The sequence below is a fragment of the Capsicum annuum genome, chromosome 12 (assembly GCF_002878395.1).
Source record: "Capsicum annuum cultivar UCD-10X-F1 chromosome 12, UCD10Xv1.1, whole genome shotgun sequence".
NCBI lineage: Eukaryota > Viridiplantae > Streptophyta > Magnoliopsida > Solanales > Solanaceae > Capsicum > Capsicum annuum.
This window is the reverse complement of record NC_061122.1, coordinates 62797158-62803890: the sequence shown is the minus strand read 5'-3', so window position 1 is coordinate 62803890 and position 6733 is coordinate 62797158.

The following is a 6733-nucleotide window of genomic DNA, read 5'->3' as shown; positions in this document are numbered from 1 at the left end:
ATTATATTATTGGATAAGATACTCGTGTACGTATGTGATGTATATAGTACATATTGATATAGTCGATAATGTGTATATATATATATATGTGTGTGTATGTATAGGTACATATATATATATATATAGTATATATATATTATATAGTGAAGGTATATATATTAATGACATAAGATAAACCAACCGATAATTCAACTGAGTTTCTGTGAAATACATTGTATATTATTATGGGGTAGTAAAATCGGGTATGTGATATATATAGTACGTATTTGAATGTTGATAGCCAATTGAATATATTTATATATAAGTATATCTCGTGTAGTGGTGAAATAGATATACTATTTTGTGTCAATATAATGTAGACACACGTATATTGTTGAAATTGTAATAACGTAAGGCAAGTATTACGAGGTATCTGGGGGGGGAGGAAGTAGGGGAGGGAGACAGAAAATTGAATCATGAAACTGGCATATACTTACCATTTGCTTTGAATTTTGAATTTTGAACGATCGCCAAATTTTGGTGGTGAATTTGAGTTTTTCGCTTAAAAATTTTGTATATGAGTATATGTGAAATACATTGAATATTATTATGGGATAGAAAAATCGTGTATGTGATATTTATATTGCGTATTTAAATGGTGATAGATAATTGAATATATGTATATATACATATATCTCGTGTAGTGACATATGCAGTAATCGAAAGCTCGATAACTGAATCTATATATCAAAATATTTTGAATAATACATTGATATCATACTATTGAAGAAATAGATATACTATTTTGTGTCAATGTAGATACGCGTATATTGTTGAAGTTGTAATAACATCAAACGTCGATAATTTATCTCATTAACACACACACATACATACACACATATATATATATATAAAATATTGTAATTAAAAGCTAATGAACCAAAATTTATCATAATTTGCGAAATTCATTGATATTATAATAGGATGGAGGAAATATACTACTTGTGTTAATGTGATGATAAAATAACTAATTATCTAATTTATATATATACACATTGTAATAAATTAATTGTATATTGTTATAAATATTATAGCATTTATTAAAAAAATAATTAATTTTAATTTATTAATTTATTAATTGTAGTTTATTAAAATTTAATTTATCAAAAATATTTTTAGTAAAATCGACCACGTGTGGTCGGTTTTACTGTTAAATAAAAAAAAAATTATAACCCAACCCGACCCACCCAAATAATTAACTTTTCCAATTGATATACACAAAAAAGAGAAACAGCATACACACAAATACTCAACCCGTGTGGTCGGTTTTCAAAAATATTTTTAGTAAAATCGACCACGTGTGGTCGGTTTTACTGTTAAATAAAAAAAATTATAACCCAACCCGACCCACCCAAATAATTAACTTTTCCAATTGATATACACAAAAAAGAGAAACAGCATACACACAAATACTCAACCCGCATATACACACAAAGACATACTGACAATTGAAATCAGTCGAACAGGTGGGTTCTCGTAGCAAATCTTGATTTCTCCAACTCAAGTAAGTAAGAATGTGAGATTTGTTGACCTTATTTTGAGTTAATGTCACTTTATTTTGAATTTTGAAACCCTAGTTCTTATGTTTTGGTTGAAAATGAGGAAATTGGGGATAAAATTGAATGTAGTATGGATTGTGTGTGTTATGTGAACTGAAATGAGTAATATCTTACATAGAGTATATGGGTATTTTGGAGAAAATTGCACTAGTCTATCTTTTAATTTGCTAAGCTCATCATTTTCGATATTGCAGCTTCCCGTGAGAGAATCTATAAGAAGATTGAAGCTGTCATTTTGAAATATCAAGAAATTAAGAAAAATATCAAAGGTATGTTGACATAGTGAAGCCGTGTGGGGCTTTGTGCGATTCACTATTGTTGTTATCTTCATTTCATTGTTCATGTTGAAGTCTAGTGAAGCCGTATGTGGCCTTGTGTGATTCACTAGCATTTTTCTTGACATGTTGTTGGTTTTTGTTGGTCTTGTTGACATTTTGTTTTGAATGTGGTTTTGTTTTGATACTTAGTTGGTTGAAAATGGTTAAGTTTAAGGACTTTAAAGGAAATTTTTTGTTTTGAATGTGGTTTTGTTTTGATACTTAGTTGATTGAAAATGGTTAAGTTTGGGAACTTTAAAGGGGATTTTGTGTTTTGAATGTGGTTTTGTTTTGATGCTTAGTTGGTTGAAAATGGTTAAGTTTAGGGACTTTAAAGGGGATTTTTTTGTTTTAAATGTGGTTTGGTAAGTGACTTAGTTGCTTGAAAATGGTTAAGTGTAGGGACTTTAAAGGGGATTTTTTTTTATTTTGAATGTGGTTTGGTAAATGACTTAGTCACTTGAATATGGTTAAGTTTAGGAACTTTAAAGGGAATTTTTTTATTTTGAATGTGGTTTTGTTTTAATACTTGGTTGAAAATGGTTTAAGTGTAGGGACTTTAAAAGGAGATATTTTTGTTTTGAATGTGGTTTGGTAAGTGACTTAGTTGGTTGAAACTGGTTAAGTGTAGGGACTTTAAAGGGTATTTTGTGTTTTGAATGTGGTTTTGTTTTGATACTTAGTTGGTTTAAAATGGTTAAGTGTAGGGACTTTAAAGGGGATTTTTTGTTTTAATGTGGTTTGGTAGGTGACTTAGTTGCTTGAAAATGGTTAAGTTTAGGGACTTTAAAGGGGATTTTGTGTTTTGAATGTGGTTTTGTTTTGATACTTAGTTGGTTGAAAATGGTTAAGTGTAGGGACTTTAAAGAGGATTTTTTTTTGTTTTGAATGTGGTTTTATTTTGATACTTAGTTGGTTGAAAATGGTTAAGTTTAGGGAAAGAGGGTCGATTTTCTGACGTGACAGCACGACCTTCATATTCTAGGTCGTCTGAGGATTCGATACCTATTCCTATGCATGTGGGGCCACTACATGGGTCTACATCAACTCATTCTGCTCCTCTGATCGTGACACCGCTAGCACAGTACTATCGGATGGTTGTTGGCCCCTCCAGATATCTACCATCATCGATACCCTCCTACAGCAGTCACGCAGCTTCGCACAGTGATTCAGCTGGATCTATTGGGTTGTCGGATCTTCAGCTTGGAGGCACTCCATCTGGTGCTTCAGACCCGCCCACGTCAGTGCATCCACCATCACTTACTAGGCAGCCAGGAAACAAAGATAATTATGGGAGGATTTATCTTGTTCTAGTTGCGAAAGGGTAAGATTTCTAAATATAATAACGTTACTCATTTTTTCATTACTATATTATTATGCTCTATGAAATTACTGTTTGATCTTGTGTTATAGGTTTAGGCCGGATGCTGGAGTTGGACAAAAGGCGCGAATATGCATTACTCGGTACTTCAATGGCTACTGGACCAGCTAGCAAAAGGTTCCAGAACTTGACAGGGATAAAATGTTTGAAGAATTTAAGGTAAGGATTTAACTTATCGACTACTTGTTAGCACTTTGTTAGAACAAAAGATTGAATATTATATTTTTGTTGTAGAAATTTTATTGATGGGATGATGCAAATACATTTCTTATAAAGAAGAACTTTTTCATTAGATGTAGAGCCAGATTTAACGATCTCTTGGATTATGCCCGAAAGAAATTGGTAAAACCTAATTGGATTCCTAAAGCTGCATGGCAACTGTACCTTCGCCATTAGAGTAGCGCAGAATACCAATTGTTGAGTGAAAAAAAAAAGCCCGGGCATCATTGAAGGGTGGCTCCCTACATACTGCGGGTGCCAGAAATACTCTTGCTGTGAAGGAAAAAATGGTATGTAACTTTTATAGTTTTAATTGTTTGTTTCTATTTAAATTTTTTTAATTATTTGAACATTAATAATTTTTTCATATGCAGGAAAAAGAAAAGGGTAGGGAAATACCAACTGATCAGCTATTCGAGCAGACTCATCTGAAAAAAAATTGACTGATAAAGATATCTAGGTTGAAGCTCGTGCAAAAGCTGTCCACGTAATAAATAAATTTTGAATTTATGAATCTTTTTCTCAAACTTGATATTATTCAATTATAACTACTTTAATATTTTTTGACTTTTAGTATTAACTTTACTTTGAATGTAAGACGAATATACGCGTCTTGTTGGTGAGTATCGTAGTAGTCAGCCTCCTGAAAGTTAGGGTGACCCAATACCACAGCATGTACAAGAGGAGTTATGGACAAAAGTTGCGGGTCCTGCAAATAGAGGTCATTTCTATGAATACCACACAAAATCATTTGGCGATAATGTTAGGTGTCCGTCCGGTGCTGCATAATCTAGCTCTTCAGTTGATAGAGAAAGCATTGAAAGACTACAAAATACGACTTCTCAACTCACTGAAGCTTGCTGAATAGAGAGAGAAGTTTGCTGAACGAAGAGAGAGGCAGAAGAAGACGGAGGATGCAACAGCATCACAAATCAAGATGCTGCAGCAGCAGTTCAGCTCTTTCATTCAGACTGCGGAGGTTATTCCTCCGTGTCCTGGTGATGCAGTTCGGACTGCAAAAGATCTAGGCCCCCTGGATGATTTCAGCACGGATGATGATATGGAAGACGAGGACGAATTCGATGATGATGACTTTTAGTTTTTTTTATTTTTGTATGTGTTCTACTTTGAATTTAGACATTTTGTTGTTTGAAACTATTGTTGTAGTTTTTTCATACTAACTTTTGTTGAACATTTTGTATGTGTTGTACACTTTTGAAAGTATTTACATTTGTTTTTTGGTTGTTGTTGCTGCTGTATTTGATTTGGTTACTGTTGTATTGGATTGTTGTTGTTGCATGCTGTATTTGGGTTTTGATTTTTATTTTTTTAAAATTTTTCAGAAAAACCCATCACAAGTGGTCGGTTTTTTTTTTCAGATAACCAACCATAAGTGGCCGATTTTATATTAAATTTAATTAATTAATTTAATAAAAATCGACTACTTTTGATCGGTTTTTTAATAAATTAATTAATTAATTTAATAGAAAACAGACCACAAGGTGGTCGGTTTAATATTAAAATTAATTAATTTAATAAAAAGTGGTTGATTTTTTTTTCTAAAATTATTTTTTTTAATTTTAATAAAATAATAATGAATTTTAAAACTATATATATTTTAAAATAACCGACCACTTGTGGTCGGTTTTTAAAAAACTACCACTACTTTACCGACCACACATTTTTTGGTCGGTTTTGTGGTCGGAAATTGGGGAAAACCGACCACATGTGGTCAATTTTTGTAGTCGGTTTTCCCCTTTTTTTTAGTAGTGAGTAAAGCAATAACACAAGAACAATCACATGACATGATAAATATATAAACCAAACTAATAAACCATAATTAAGCAATCATGTTTGCAGTCTCAACCCTAGAAAGACGATTTTTAGCCACTCATAATCTAGTTCACTCTTACAAAATTAATGTAGTTCATTCTAGAATTAAGTAATGTAAAGAAAAGAATAAGAATCCTAGGATAAGCCTCCTTCGTGTTTTCACCTCTCCAAAATCTTCTCAAGTCATCCAAAAGATCATTAGAATTGAAGTTAAGTGTCCTATTTATAGTGTAGGATAATTTGCATTTGATAAAATAAAGTTCGTGCCACTTTGAAATTGCGAAGCCTAACCTCCGTGACGCCTGATAAAATAGAGCACAACCTTCATTCCACCTTGATAAAATGGATCACAACCTCCATGGCACATTGATATCGTGGTAGGTTACTGCCTAGCCGACTAAACTCATTCCAACTTCTTTTTGTCTATTTCTTGACTTCGTGGCACCTTGATATCACACCAAGCTACTATTTTGGTAGTCCAAATTCCCAAATTCTCTCAAATTTTATATTTAGCGTCATTACATGTTTTTGAATGCATTAAGTCTAACTCTCGATACGTTTTTGGATTCACTCATAACATTCTTTAGCTTGAGGAGTTCTACGTGCACTTCCATAACTTTACTCTCTAATCTTAGTTTCATTGTTCACGTCAAGCTTACTCCTTGTTTCTTCATCCAATGTAGCTATTATGTATCCCCATTTAGCATCCAAAGCAGCTCCAATGGTCTCCTATAATATTTTATCACAATCATTAAACCATACATCACATAAAGCTAATCAAAACTACACTAGAACAAGAATAGCTTTTAACTAGTTATCTAGTTTAACCTTATATTACCTTGGCCATTCTGACTCTTGTATTGATATAGTTAAGCTATAAACCACCTAAATATAAGGCTCATCACACAATCACATGAATATTAATGAATATGAACATCACCACACAAAACCATCCTTAAAAAGTCCTCAAAACTAAGCTAAATATGTATTGGTAATTACACTTAGGATTCGTTTGATGTGAGGTATAAGGTATAATAGTTTCAAGATAAAATACAGAATTATTTTATCTTATGTTTGGTTGGAGGTAATAGCTAGTCATGGGATTATATATCCCACCATTTATACCTTAGTAATGGAATCAGTTATCCCATATATATGGTGGGATAACTATCTCAGAATTAATTATTCTGGGTAACTTATTCCTAACCAAACAACACCTTGGTGTATAAATGCGCCTAAGATCAGAGCTACCCTAGGCACCTCATTTCCTGGGAAGCATCGTATTATTCCCGGATCGCATTAACTGCATTATCCATATGGCGAGCATCCATGACCTTCTCTTTTCTATGCATTAAATGGAATTTGGAATATAGAAATTGACCTTC